The sequence below is a fragment of the Lonchura striata genome, chromosome 3, assembly GCF_050655825.1.
Source record: "Lonchura striata isolate lonStrDom1 chromosome 3, ASM5065582v1, whole genome shotgun sequence".
Lineage (NCBI taxonomy): Eukaryota > Metazoa > Chordata > Aves > Passeriformes > Estrildidae > Lonchura > Lonchura striata.
Genome location: NC_140705.1, coordinates 47,336,403 through 47,352,638, shown reverse-complemented (window position 1 = coordinate 47,352,638; position 16,236 = coordinate 47,336,403). Strand labels below are relative to the sequence as shown.

The 16,236-nt window shown below is 34.6% G+C and overlaps 1 protein-coding gene across 8 annotated transcripts in view; it reads left to right on the top strand.

Annotated features, from left to right (window-relative positions):
* The window catches only part of HS3ST5 (heparan sulfate-glucosamine 3-sulfotransferase 5), a 192,542-nt gene that overhangs the window by 52,202 nt on the left and 124,104 nt on the right, over positions 1-16,236 (top strand). The window contains exon 1 of one of the 8 annotated variants that reach the window (XM_085575051.1): positions 3,242-5,825. The exons of the other annotated variants lie outside the window; for them this stretch is intronic. The gene's annotated coding sequence lies outside the window, so the exon portion shown is untranslated. Of the gene's footprint in view, positions 1-3,241; positions 5,826-16,236 lie in introns of those variants that run through there. 8 annotated transcript variants of the gene reach the window in all.

Genomic DNA, 16,236 nt, shown 5'->3' with positions numbered 1-16,236 from the left:
TTGAAAGGACTGGAATTTACCAAAATGTTTCATGCTGAGACAGATACTTAGGATGAATGCTTTAAGCCCCTATTATTCAAATCTGGGGAGGTTACAAGCAACAGAAGTTAAGATTTTTCGATGGAAAGCATTAGGCAACTTTACATTTTCTGGTATTGAAGCAAATTTCAGACTATGACCTGATTAATAGCTGTAGAGTTAATAAGTATGCAGAAGACATAAAAAGAATCGATCAGCTCTCTATGGAATCTTTTGAACAGCTTAGTAGCTTTGGCACAAATTTATAAAATGCTGTAGCTTTCAAAATGCTGTACACACAAGAGAAGACTAGAGAAATAATCCTGTTCCACTTATACTTTTTCTTTCCCCTTCCCTTCCCTTCCCTTCCCTTCCCTTCCCTTCCCTTCCCTTCCCTTCCCTTCCCTTCCCTTCCCTTCCCTTCCCTTCCCTTCCATTTTTTTTCCCCCCTTGGCACCTAACACCTGAAGAGTAGTATTCAGGCTTTTTCTTCAGTCTCTAACTTAGTACTGTTTCAGTAAACAAAACATAACACTGCAAGTGAAAGTCTGTATTTTTAGGTTAGATATAAGCAATATGAAAAATAGAGCATGAGGAAGCTTGCACAGTTCTAAAGTCAGGAAAGTGTTTATTTTTCATCACCTAATTTATAACTAACATCCAATTTATTTTTGCATTTATGTTCTTAATATCTAAAAGGACATCAAACTACATCCATTATTTATATGAAAAAAGTCCAAAATTAAAAAGTTGGCTGATTTGACATTCATACGTGACTTCTAGAGCCCCTGAAACTCTGTTTTTACAATTCAAAGCAGTCTGAGGTGACCAGGCCAGTTTTACTTGTATAATAATCATAGAATCATAGAGTATCTCAAGCTGGAAGGGATCCAGGTAGGACCATGGTGTCCAACTAATTGTTCCTCAAAGGACTACCTAAAACTAAACCATATGAGTAACAACATCCTGAAGATACTCCGTGAACTCCAACAGGCTTGTGCTGTGACTTCCCTGGCAAGCCTGCTTCAGTGACTGACCAGCCTCTCAGTGAAATCCTTTTTCTCATGTCCAATCTGAACATCTCCTGATGCACCATCATTCTATTTCAACATGCCTAAATAGCCTCTGTTTAAAAAAGATATATATATATATATATATATATATATATATATATATTTGAATACCTAAAGATTTGGTCTCTAAGGAAAACATCTAACTGGAAAATTTTAACTTTTCAAACAGGGCATTCTCATCTGCTTCATATTTTCCTACATGACAGCTGTGGAAGGTGGAGTGTGCATCCAAACAAGCTCAAACCTCTCTAGATGAAACATTTAAATGTCTGACTGTCCTGCCCTATGGCATTCATTTTGAGTATTTAAAATACAGATATCTTTGAGTCTCCCAAGTACCTTGATTTTTCAAGAGCTGCCTGTCTCCACTTTGAACCTGTAATTCAGCTTCAAGCAATCTGCAATGAGCACCCAGTGTAGCACCTAAATTTGCAGTGTACTCAACTCTGTAAAGCTGCTGTTTGACAGCCTATAGCGAATTGCCTGCTTAATTACTAGTTTCTACAATTCAATACTACTAACATTGACTAAGCCAAGTACACATAAATGTGGATATTCAAGTTCAAAACATTTTAGATTATTTTGCTTTAAGATTAAGTAGCTCTTGCTTAATGGCTTTATTATCCCTTTTCTAAAAGGAGTCTTCATGGACATAGAGGATCCATAAAAACGCAACATTCTGACACATTTTAGCTACTTCCAACAAAGCTACATCAAAAAACTTTTTTTTTTTAAATTTTGAAGATGTTCTGGGAAATAGATAAAACCAGACATTGACAATATTTCAGAACATTCCACCATCTAGTAGAAAACAAAGGTATAGTATCCAAACTCCCAAGCTCAGATAAGCTGTGTACATGCTGACAGGCTCATGTCTAATCTGTTCTTAGAAACCTTCACCAAAGAAAATTACACACCTCCCCAAGTGGTCTAATCTGCTGCCTGTCTACACCATTCACAAGTCTAAACTAATGCCTGAATTAAGCCTGCAGTTTCTCCATGCTCCTATTCTTTCTGGAGCTTACTAAAAGATGTCTCCCTCCCTCCCCACAAGTGGCCATACATTCCTGCCTCCCTTTGAGCCCTGACATTTATTTATGCCAATTCTGCAGTTTTTTGCTCTGACTATAAATCAGACTGATGAAATGGTATGTTTTTATTTAAAGATTAGACTTTTTTTTTTTTGTTTTGAGTGCTTCATTTTGCAAGTCCAGTTTAGAGGTCAGCCATGTGAAGAGCTAAATCAGCATAACCGAGAGGAGACAAATCTCCTAGGGGGAACTAGAATGAATGGCTAAAAGTAGAAAAGATGAATCGTGTTTGGGCTGTTAAAAATAGCATAGTTAATGCTAAACCACAGTCTGCAGGTTATCATCACAGGATCAGGTCCTTACTTGCTTTCCTGTTCCCCATGGACTCCTGATTAGAAGTTGAATTTAAAGTAGAAAGTAGTCAGGAAGTCATATTATGATGGATGAAAGATGGCAAAAATATGATGAAGCTGAAGCAGTGTAACCACATAGACATCATGAAAGGTGTGGTTCCCAAACTATGTTTGCTCTGTTTTCTCACTCTTTTGCCCCCTTTTCCACTTTTCTTGCCCCTTTCCTTGGATGAGTTCTGGTGTGCCTCCAGGGCTTTTACTATGTTCAGTACCCTGGCAAAAATGTACTGCCCCTTTTTGCTGGGATGGTGGGCTGCCCGGTTCAGCACACTGTCAGATGAGCAGTAGCAGCTGAGTCTGTGCCGTAGGTGAGAGTAGGAGAAGGAAACTGCATTGTCACTGTGTGAAGCTGTCCCATCAGAGGGGTATAAAGTCCCTCACACTACAGGAAATATCAAGATATTATTCATCCCCTGTCCTAAATAAAGCATGTGTCAAGGATGGCGTCTTATCTGCATGGCTTTTCACAAGCAAAACCTCAGGATTTGTAAAGCTGTGGCTGCCGGGGTTGCAGTCTAGTTCAGTCGTGCTCTGTTTTCATTTGTATGACTAGACCCATTGAATCCAAGTAAACTCAGCACTGTGAGTAAGTATTCACACTGGAAAAAAGGATTCTATAAAGGGTCATTATTTTAATCAATAGAATGATCTTCGTTTTCCTTAAGTCTAACAGAAACAAACTGTCTGCAAAACAGGCAAAACCAAAGTTCAGTCCAAGGAAAATACAGAACATAAGAAATAAACAGTACTGTTTGAAAATATTATGGGGAAAACCTTGCCTTATTTCTTTCCCTGAAGGCAGTGACAGATTTAAGTTTGAGCACAAGTCTGTGCCTGAGATAAGGTCAGCATACTCTTGCTCTCCACTTGGGATCTTGGTATGTGGGTGGCCTCCCTCACCCTGTTAGACCTATTTAGAGACAGGAGAACCAACCCAAGTCATCAGGAAAGAACAAGTACAGAGAAGAAAACCTCAATCAGTTTGTTATTAAAGCATCTTACTGTAAGAATGTCTTAGTAGGCTAGACCTGGACTTTGATGCTGGAGCTTTTATACAGTGTGCTGTGCTAAAAATAGAAGTAATTTGTAGAGACCAACAATGGAAATCCTCCTTTCCCATCAATTCAATTTTTAAGTGTTCTTTTCTTCACTAGTGCTCTAAATTTTTTTCATATATTCCTAAACATCTGGAACCATAACCTATGTCCGAGTGTTTGGACTACTTAATTTTAACCAAAACAAAACAAATGCATATACTAGAGGATACATATAATTTTACATCAGATATAATCTTGTATGAATGATTAATGAAGTGCTCTTTTCTTCTTACTATTTAGCTCCATGTTGGCAGCTTCAACAGCAAAAGGTTATGCTCATTATTTATGTGGCTGATATTTCACATTTGTTTTCAAGCTTGGGAAAAGTGGATTGTGCATTTGAAAAACAATAGCTGGCTATAGTCACTGATTTACTCTTTCTTCCCTTTGAAGTTTTTGTTAAAATTAGATTGGTATGCTTATCCTACAGAGTTATTGCCTTATATAAGACTAATTATACATACATTAGGATGAAAAGAAGTATACCTTGTTGAAATATTGATGATGTAGACATTTTTCTGAATTTACAAAAAAGAATCTGTACTTAAATTGTATTTTTCTATGGTAATATTGCATTGTGTAGTAAGAAAAAAAAAATCAGTTTCAAATCCTGTTGTACATTCTAAAGTATTATATCCAGTAGGATTTGCACCAAAACAAGCACAATTTTTCTGTAGTCAAGAATTGCTCATTTAACATCCCTCAGTCAGCAATAACTTTCAGGATAAAAAATTCCCTTCTGCTTTGGATTGTCATATTCTTTTGACAAAATTCAAAGTTTGATTTTTACACTTAAAGCAACAAATTCTTCCAATGACTCTATTATTATTATTATATATCCTAAAACATTAACCAAGAACATTCCTTCTAAGAAATGTTCTTGTTTTTAATGAGTATTCATAAATTTTGAAGATTAATCCCTCAATGCAAATGTATGTCACTGTAGCTTTTTCAAACTACTCTTCATGGTATATTTTAAGACAAATGTTACTTTCAGTGTTGCAGATCACTAAGATCCCTTCTTAGTTGCTGCAATAGGAATTTCTGTACTTGTTGAAACAAGTATAGAAGTCAACTGTAATCATTGTGTTTGCTTGGTAATAAAAGTGGATTCCTAGTTAATCTGCACCACCAAAGAGTACTGATATATTGCCTTTAATTTACATTTTATACTGTAAAATACCAATCATGTGACAGTATGAATTTCCTTAGATATTAAACAGATATACAACACATACATTTTCTTAGTTAAGCCAATTTTCTGAAGTTTGAGTGTGTAACAGTATATAAAGGACTGGCTAAAATACTTTTTTCTTTATTTTGCTGTCTAATGTGATTGGGTTTTTCTTAATGCAGGACCAGCTTTATGCAAAATTCAAGGTAACAGCTATAGTTTGTAGAGAGCCTTTAGAATTATACTCTATTCCTTTAAAATTTTTTCCCTTATCTGTATGTGCAAGAAATCTTTGAACCTTCCTTTTTAAGTCTAATCAACTGCTAATAATTCTGAGCCTACAAAAAGAGCAATAACAAAGTATTTGTCATGTTCAACCCCCAGCATGATATGCAGCAGTTATTGTTTTGGGTACAGTGAACACTTTTAAAAACTGATTCATACAGTGTTTAACATCTTATTAGACTGCTCTTTTGAATGTCAATTATATTCAGCCAGAAAATTTAACAGCAATAGCTAAGTACAAGAAAGGATTTATGTGTATTATATATATATATATATTATGTCAACATGTCATTGCACATGTATGAAAGAGAGAAGAGAATGAAGGTTAAAGAAAAGATTATTTGCAATTGCCAACTGAGATTTAGTAAGAAATAAGAGTAATCTAGAAAGCTGCATCACAACAGAGATTGGATTCAATAAATTATGTACTCATGAAGACTGACAAAAAGTGTGCTCTTTATAATTTTAACACAAGTTGATCCTTGCTATTTTAAATTGAAAGACAAAAGAGAGTTCTGAATAGAAAAAATAAATGAAAGCAGAAGACATTGAAACAAGATTGAAAAATGGAGAAAATAACAGTAAATTTAATATTATTTATTCCATTTTTAGTTGCTGCTTACAAAGGAGTCCATTTTACATTACCCATTACAAGACCTGCAACATGACTCTGCTATGCTAGATGAAAGAGGAAGACCTTTCTGTGATTAGGATGCATCTTCAAGAAGTTCTTGGTCTGTTTCTTCTGTATTTAACTCAGGGAGGTGGGCTTTTCCTGGTGTCAATTACTGCACTGGACACAGTTGTTGAGAAAGGCATAACAGAGTCTACTGCTCACTTTACCAGCAGTGGGGTTGGGATAAGATTCTGATGAAAAGTAATCAGAATTCCTGTAATTTGTCAGCTATTCTCTCTGACATCCAAATTTTCAAAGTTGTCTCAATATAAAGACTCATGTAGAGAAAGATACAATATTTAAAGGTGAACAATTTAATTTGAAGAAAATGCATGTTTGAATTTACTCATTCACACAGGTTGATGTCTTTGGTCTTTACAAATAGTTTACAGTATTGATGAAATTAAACAAACAAACAAACAGACAAACAAAACCCTCACAGCAGTCTGAAAATTAAGAGTACAAGTAAGAATATTTGCAGAATTAAGAAATCTTAGAATCTTTTCTGGTTCATTAGTAATACCCACTCCAGAGTTTCACAAATAACTTAATATTTAATTGTTTTAAAATTTTAGGTGACACAACAAATCTCACAGGTATACAGTATCTAAAATCTCAAATGTACTGATGAACCAGCTTCTGAACTCAGTATTTCTCCTTCAAACCAGAACAAGATTTCAGAATTTGGTCTGTGCTTTATAAAAAACATTTTTAAAGTGGTAGTTATTGCTAACATCTTGTTAGGGGATGGATAAATCACATTCAAAAATCAAAACTGCATTTTTTTCTGGGAATTCTCATAATAATTTATGATGACCATATTGCATGTGTTAGTTTTAGAATGTACATATACTTTGGCATTTCAAACAATCAATACTAAGCCTAGTAACACTAATTATTTTTTTATTGATGATGCAATGACTACTCAGTTGACTGGATCTTCCGATAAAATGTATTATTTGGATTATCTCAGAGTTCAGAAGACTGTGAGAATGAAAAAAAAAAAAAAAAAAAAAAAAAAAACCACAAATATAATCAAATTTAAAGGTCATAAAAGGATATAAAAGTGTTAAAAAAAAAATCCAAACATTTCAGCAGGGCAGCAAAGGGAAAAGTTTTCTGAGAAAAGTTAACTAATGGAAATAACATGAAAGGGAAAGTGACAAGCTTCCACATTAAGGGGCAGGCAAACTTATATCTGTTGAAAATATGCGAAAGCCGACATATAATCTATCAATATGCAGACACATGCAGACTGGATGTGTCCTGGAAACTCCAGACTGGTGTGTGGCTACACAGAGGATGCTACTTAGAGAACTTCAGTTTGCCTTATCTGAGATGAAGTCCCAAGAGCAGTGAAGCAGAGAAGAAAAGGAAAAAAGAACATTTTAACAAAGCTTTTGAAAAGATGTTTACAGGTTAAAGGACAGATTGCATGAGAAATGGAAGCCTAAAGGTAAAAAACAAAATGCAGGGAAGAAAAATGCAATGCATTCATAAGAGGAGCATGAAGGACGATAATAGTTCAGTCCACTGCAAATCAAAGATACATAAAAATATACTAAGGCAGATAATACAGGAATAAAGGAAAAGAGCTAGAAGTCACATCAAAATAACAAAACATTATGTCCTTTTCACAAGAGAGACATACCAATTGCCCCTTTTAATTCAAATTGCATAACTATTACAATAAAATATTTTTTTGTCTTGGTACAAACAGTGGAAAAAGAAAAAAACGTTCTTTGCCTAGTACATCACATCTCGACTTCAGATTTAGATCCCTAGAAGACTGTAGACTGAATACAGACCAGATGGATAAAACATTTTGAGAGTATTTTTTATAAGTATGTGGCAGAATTACCCAGTGGCAATTGAGGATTTTGACTGTGGGTAGAGAGTGCTGCAGGGATACGATGTCCAGCAGTTTCTAAGAATGTCTCTGTGAGAAGACTTCAGTAAAAAACTTCAAGAACATATTTGAGGGAGACCTTTTTCTGGATAGATTCCAGCCAACAGAAATTATCCTCTGGTACTATGAGGGCTGAAGACAGCACAAATGAGAATGACAGTGTATTGACAGTGTGTACAGCTTTTCAGAAAAGAGCCCAGAGAGCAGAATAACAAACAACAAATGAGCAGGCAGTGAGCAAACACTGAGGTTTGAGAAGGAAGCTTAAGGGGAAAGAAGGGAGGTGGAACAGGCAGCTTTCAGCAAGTAATTTTAAATATATAGATTCAAATTGTTCCACTCTTATGGAAATAGAACAAAGGACAAGTATGTTTAAATCCAGTGCTATTTAATGACTGCCAGATAAGCAGAAAAAAATAAGGAAAGGGAAAAATAGATTGGATTGCCATAAAAAAAAAAAATATGTGAGCAAAACAAAGACCAGAAAGACACTGTACACAGAGCTAGGAAGAACACAAAAGCCTCTCACTATCAGAATAAAAAAAAGTTATTTGTAATAAAGTTGACAAGCAGAAGTTGATCTTAAAAAGGAGAGAAAACTTACTAGTAGATAGTTCTTGGAAGGCCAAAGAGTGTAATATTGCCACAGATATATTGACTAATAAGAGGTTGTTCTCTAGAGATGAGATGCAAGTAATTTAAATCAAGTCTTTGCAGATTTTAGATCCATATTGGACCAGGTAATTGATTTATTGTAGATGCAAAGTCTAGCAACATCAAAATCTGACCAAGTTTCCCCATTCCTTTTTTTTTTTCAGCCTGATTTCTAAAGTAATTTATATAATATCTTGATATCTCTGATGACATAAAGTACAGGTCAGAATAACGAGTTGAGCCAATGTATTGATACCAGTAGAAATTTTCTTTCATTATCTGAAAGACAAATCATCTGTTTGGGATGATTCATTGGAGTTACACTTTTTAAAATTTTATTTTCCTTTAACTTTGCAAACATTGTTAGGAAAAACAAACAAGGAAACAAAACTAGAATGCCTTATTTTTATGTATTTGTATATCAATTGTATACTCATTAGCAATCTGTATTTACTCTACCACTACCTTCTAATCAAATTCCTAACAAACATTGAAATGAATCAGGAAACTAAATGAAAATGTAAAAATTCACAGTGGCATGTGAAAGACAGATTTTCTGTGTTGTGGTTATATCACAAGGACTAACAGGGGAAAATGGAGCAGAAATGTAAGGCAAATCCCATGAGGAAGTATCTGACTTTCCTATTCATCCTGTTTACTTGTTAGAACTTATTTAATTTGCTATATACAAATGAGATTTAAATTATATTACCTATAGCCTAAAGCAATAAGCATTTATTTTATTTTGTAAAAGGGTAAACCATATTTTGCTGTCTGATTAGTACTGCATTATCTCATTTTTCGGCAAGTATTGACTAAAGGAAGAATTCTGTCTTCTTCCATTCCATTCTACAACATTCTTCTCCTCTGACAGAAACAGCGCTAAAAGAATATTAAACTTTTAGTCTTTTATAGAAAATCCACTGCATGGTCAAAATGCAGTCTGTGGGGCAGAGCATACATTTCCGTTTTCTAATTGTATTTGGAAAATTACCCATTAATTTGGTTGTCAATTAATTTATAAAAGATACCTACAATTATTCAAAGTCTTTTCTGCAACTGTTGGTATCCTGGATTCATAGCACACTCATAGAAATTACTTGGGTAGGTTTTACTTCTATATGGAATACAAAGCAATAAAATGATAAGGAATCACTAATTCTGAAGCAAATGGCACTTTTCTTCCTGTGAAAGAGAGTAGAGCAAACTGTGTATTGCAAAGATTGTGGTAGGTTCTTGATTTCTCCTAAGACCATGAACAACAGTTGGTGCTCTCTATGAATATTAATCTCTATTACTCTGATCAATTTATTTTTCCCTAATCATTGAGGGACTAGAAATCCAAAACTTTTAAGTATTGTAATTATCTCTAGCCACCTGCCCTTCCCATAGAGAAGAGTTTTACCCTATTGGTCTATAAATACAGTTAGATAATCCAGTCACATTTAGCAGGAAAACAGTGTTCAAAGTTTTTCACATTAGATAATTAGTAGTTTTCAACTATGTCTGAGCATGTCACTTGAAATAATTTTTTTTAGAAATTGATTTTATACTCCAAGAGCTGTATTTGCTAGTCTTTTTTTTTTTTTTTTTTTCTGGGTATATTGAAATTTAGGTGTTGTGAGATCTGTTGGATAAGTGAAAACCTCACAGCTGAGAGAAGCATCAAACCAGAGAGTACTCAGTAAGGCATAAATTAAGGGGTCAGATATTACTCATGCAGTCTCTAACAAGAGAAAGCAGTTCATTATTTCATTTGAAATTATGCTTAAAGCAGCTTGGAAAAGATTAAAAAGAGATGTTTCATATTTTAAAATGTTTTTGGAATTAGTTCACCAATAATAGAACATGTGCTTACTACTAAAACATCCTAAACTGTAATATAGAATTACCAAACAAAACCAAACTAACAAAACCACAAACTAACAAACAAAAACTAAAGGCGAGGGTGAGGGGGGGAGGGACAGGGACAGAAATAAGCAACAAAACACCAAAGTCCTGGACCTTGCACTAGAGAATCTCAATATCCACACATTTTGCTGAGGGCTCAAAGATCCCCAGTATTATTGAGCCTAGAGTGCTGTAGATAGTGTGTTCAGCCTAGCCAGTTTCTGTTCTCATAGCTTTCCCTTCTGCTGTTTTAAAGAAGACCATGCATGGAGTATTTATAAACACGAGTAATTACTAATTTGAAGTTAAAGAAAGATTTCCCCACTAAAGTTTGGAACATCTCAAAAATGATCTTGCAAATCCCTGCCCTACCCAAGAGATTATGTAATATGTATCTGTGCAAACCTTTAACATGGTTTCAGAGTCAGAGAACTATAGAGACTGAATCAAATTTCTCTGTATTCCCCCTGGGGTCAGTGACAAATCAGCAGCTGTTTGTTTCCATCGATATTGTCCGTCTGCTGCTGATGCAAAAAAAAAAGACAAGTTTGAATTCTTGTGACTCAGCTCAGGCGAGACAGTGGGGTGGGTGGGTGGCTGGGTTTACAGATTTTAGACCAGGTGTGTTGTTGTCAGATAAGCAGAATGGAAAATGCTGATGCTTAATTGCTGTGTACTTGCATTGAGAGGGATCACACAGTAAAACGAGGAACAAAAGACTTACAAGGTAAGTCTTTAATTCTGTTTAAAATTGTTGTATAATATAGCAACATTGTCTTGAGATTAGAAAATTTGTAAAATAGGCTAGGTTTGTGCTTTCTTATGAAAGTTTTCTTTTAGCTACCACAGCAACCAATTTTTATACAATTTTCTGCGATGTGGTTGTATTTTTAAAAGGTGTCCAGGTAAAGAATAATGCAGTAAAATTTTCACTGGTGATGGTAATGAGATTCACTGATATCTCCTCTTTCTTCTGTGGGAAGTGAAACAGTGGAGCTTACAAAAACCCAGTTTAGTCTTCTCATTCTCAAGGGTCACCTCCAGCTTTAATAATTTATATAGATATAAAAGAGTAGCCTGTTGGAGTCAAAGTACTTTACTCTCCATTCTTTCCCCTGTCCTCTGAGCAGCTGCCTGCTGGGAGCCATCAGGAGAGGTCCTTGTTCCCTGAGACTCTTCTGTAACAGTGACCTTTATGCATGGAGAGCCCAAAGTGAGTCTAGTAATGCTAAAATACTCAAAAAAAGGAAATAATATTATAAATAGTCTTCTGCTGATATTTGTCATAGCTCAGATGGCTGGGACACATTAGAAAGGTGATGCACACAGTGCATTTCTTAACTATGCCATTTCATGTTACAAGTATCTTAGTACAAAGGTTTGTTTTTTAGAAAAATCTCGTCTCTAAAGCCAGTCTAAATACTCTTGAACTAGGCAGCTTCCAAGACTTGAAATGAGAAGTTCAATGAGCTTCAGATCATGGTCTGAATTTCACCCTGCTTTCCACTGTGGTCTACCTGCAGGTCTACAAGCCATCCGTTTGCAAACATTTGTGTGTAAACCAGAGGAATTTCTGACTTGACTAGATCACTCTCATTGTCATTTAGAATCTAACAAAGTTTAAAAAGATTTATAAAGAAAGATCCTTTAAAAAGTAATTATATATTTTAAAAAATTTAGAATTGCACAGGTCATCTCCACATTGAACAGATTGGCTTAGTAAAAAATTTTCTATATATGACATAAATTATATCTTTGATAATATTTCCACAGTGTAAAAAACTGCATAATTTTTTAGGGTAAAAAACCAAAACTGAATAGTGAGTCCAAGACTGAGCAGTTCTAAATACAAATGTTGCTGATATATAGCTCAGCTTTAACTGACTCACAATTTATAAAGAGACAGTTTGCCTAGATCTAAATAATAAAGACATTGGAAGTTCAAATGCACCTCTTAAATTAACAGCCAGTGTAGTTTTTAAGCTGTTATAATTGTGTCTTCACATTAAAATTTGCCCCATGATATTCAGGAAATGGCACTCATAACTTGCTTTAGCTTCAAAATGGTCTCACATAAACGTGATTTCACACAGGCTGTGTTTTGGCAGCTTTGTCTCAAGGTGACAAAGACACAGATAACAGAAGCAGCACTCCTATCTGAAAGAAATGTTTTTATCTCACCATAAAGAGGTGGAAGAACTCAATGTTACTTAGATACAATATGAACACTTAATAGAAATAAAAATAATCTTTTTAATTTCTTTGCCTTATGTAGCATGTACAGGTGTGGTGCAATCTATATTTTGAATGTTTTTCTTTATTAATATCAGTGCTTATCCAAGTTCCACTGCCTTTATGAGTATCCTGAGCATGTTACTGACAATACATTTCCTTTTTCCTACCCCTTTGAGAAACCTCATGACCCATATGGTGGATAAGAAAGCAATTTATTGCACAATTAATAATCCATGATTGTTTTAATGTCTAAACTTCCACATTCTTTAAAACACAGTTATATCTCAAAGTCATTTCAACACCTGTCTTTATTTAAACTTTCACAACAGAACTAAAACTGCAGTTAAGCAAACTCAGGAATAAACAATATTTCAATAGACAATCTTTTCTTCACCCTTCTTTCTAAGCAACAGCCCCTCCACAAACAAAAAGACTGACTAGAGGGCAACTGGAACCTGGGAAGGTATTTACTCAGCCATATCTAACAAACCGGGAAGGGACATCCTAAAATTCAGTCCCTGACACTCAAAAGATTGGCTCTGGGTTATTTTTGAGGATGGTCAGCAATGTGCTGTTGCAGCAATGAAGGCTAAACTCTATTACCAAGTTATTTGGAGTCACTCAAGTAAAGTGACCGTGTCCCTCACATTGGTGCTTGTGAGACTTCATGTGGAGAAAGGTGTCCAGTATTGAGCCCCCAACACATGAAAGATGTTGGCATGGTAGAGCAAGCCCAGAGGATGGCCACCAAAATGATAAAGGGGATGAAGCACGTGAGGTGTATGGAAAGGGTGATAGAAGGAAAGGTAGAGCCAGGCTCCTCTTTAAGATGCAAAACAAAAGGGCATGAGTTATAATAATTGGTATTTCAGTTAAATACTGTGAAAACCATTTCTTGATCCTTTCACAGTAACAAGGGTAAAGCCCATTGAGAGACTGCCCAGGGAAGCTGGGACAGGATTCTTCTCTGATGATATTTTAAACTTGACACCATATTACCCTCAGTAACATGATCTAAATTCAAAGTAAGATCTAAATCTTCCCTGCTTTGAGCAGGGAGTCAAACCAGGTGACCTCCATAGGTCTTTTTAAATCTAGGCTATTTTATGATTCTGGTAAAAACCTGCATGCTTCCCAACTTCATAATCTTTCCCTACTAGCACACTCAAACCTTTCTTCTCTGTTGAGTTAGAAAAGAGCTTTTTGTTTCCTTCATCAATAACTCATAGCAATAAAAAGTTTTGGATTTTGTCTCTCAAAAAAAACCAAAAAATCCCCATATTGTTTTCTTTGCTACTTATGGATTTACTAAAATATATAGAAATGTGAAATCTCAGTCATCATGTCTATGAAAATGTCTACAAGCTATATTCAATTTGTTTCCAGATACTCTCTTTGATTCCAGACAAACCAGCTACCCAGGCTGCCTTTTGACCTAATTATGTGCTCTAAAATCCAGAGTGCATCTTTTTCTAAGGCATACTTGATGTGATATGGATTTATTATCTGCTCCACATACAGAACAGCAGGAAATCAATGGGCACACAACTTATTCATCTTCCAAGATCTGATAATAAAAAAAATAAAAAACAAAGTACTGACTGTACATTCATATTTACTATCTAAAATGTGGTATGTATAGTGTGGAAGATTAATAGGAGGGGAATGAAAGTTGTCTGTGAATTTTGAAGGGAAATCATCTGCTGGTATAAATTATTTAAACATTCTCAAAGTCAATAGAACTATGAAACTTTACAGCAGCTACAAACCTGTCCCTTACAAGTCTTAATCTCCCACATTCTAGTTAGATTTTTAATCAAAAGACTTTAATAATCTCCTTTAGATCTCAGCCAAAACTCACTAAGGTAGATGAAAATGTGTCATTGAATTTTGATCACAACTATTTTGATCACAACTATTATAAGTTGTTCCCATTGCAATGTCTACCTTTCTTCTGTCAAAATTACTTTATTTATCTGGAGGAAAAAAAGTGAGAAATTCTGGGATATGCAGAGAGATTATTTGAATAAATATTAATGAAATAACTGAATATTAAGGTTGCTTCAAAAGCCTTTGCAAACCAAAGAAGAAAATGTCATTCACCAAGTTTGATATCTTTTGGACACCATTTTAATGAAAGATACCTTTTTTTCCACTCTTAACTACATTATGCCAATTTCTCATTCTTTCTCCCTTCTCTTCATTTTTAAGGTTTACACACACACACACACACACCCTTCAATCTTAGTTTGTTTAACAAAGTTCTGATGGATATATCGGAAAAATACTACATTGGTGGCTGAGAGGCAGTTCAAGTGTGTCACTCAAAGCAGAGTCTCAGAGAGGGATAAAATGTTCTGTTACATAAACTAGAATATTTTCTATATGGATAATGGAAAAAACATACCATCAAAAATCTCTATCTCCTTTGTCTTGCCACATCAGATAGATACAAAAACCTATTTCATTCTTTTATTTGTTTCCTTAGAGAGTCAAACTTGAACAGCTTCCTACATAGCCATGAGAGAAGAAAGAATTGGATTGGAGAAGAGGGGGTATTTTGGGGTTTGGGTTTTTTTTCAAGACCAATTACACTTTTGTTCATATTTTAAAATGTTAAGTAACAGAATTGCCGTATTTGGATGTGATACCACACAGAAGCTGCTCAAACAAATCCTTATTTGCTACTAGAACATAAACATTTGACACTAATTTCAGATTAAGTTGCTGAGTCATGAAAGAATTAGAATTAATGCTCAATTGGTGCTGTGATGATATGTAACTGTTAAGAGAATAATAGTAATTTAAAACAGCATGAAGGGAAACCCAACACTTGTTTTAAAAAAATATTTTTGCTACCTAGTTCTATATCACTATTCATACTATTAGCAAATTTTACATAAGTGAAAGCATTTTTTAAACTTTGAAAGACAGCTTTTGAATACTCTTCTATTAGAAAGAGTCTCATATGGAAGCATCAATTTGTTCCTACAATGGCTTGAGATATTGGAATTATTTCAAAGTTGTTTTTTCTAAAAAAAACCTTTTAAAGCATAATTCAAAAAGAACATTTGAGGGTTTAAATTTCAATGGGACTGTTCTCGAGGAGTAATATCTTCAGGATTGGGCTAACAGTTTTAGTGCCTGATGTAGGGCTGTAAAAGAAGTCTTTTGGCTACTATACCTCTTCCTGCTAGTAAATTTCCACAGCAATAGATAACAGGCATCTTTTTTTATCATTATTAACATTTTTAGCCATTTATTTTGCCCATGTTTCTGTGGTACTGCACCACAGTCTTGAATTATGATACCATATGCAATGAACACCTATTTCCATACATATTATTAGACTTCTTGCTCTAGTATTGATAAGTATTTAAATAAACAAATTAATTAAAATAATTAATTAAATTAATTTTAAAGTATTCATTCAGGATACCTTTGGAAAAGAAGGAAGTAACAGCTTTAGCTTTTTAAAAATTTTTTCTTAATTGAAAATTTTCAGGTAGTACACAGATTCTTCAGGTATAATTTCAGCTAGATTTTGTTTATGGAGAATCTTGTAGGCACATTTGATCTAGTCTGTTGTCAGTATTCAGTACTGCCGGTAGAAGAAGTTTATTTTAACTGACTTGATCTTTTTGTTAGGAGAGTTCAATATCCTGAGTTTGTAGGGATTGAGCTATGGTTATAAAGGTTTATTTTTCAGCAGATTAGGACAGATAGATTCCCTTTAAAGGGCTTTAAACTCAGTTTGCTAGAAGAACAACAAAAATGGGAA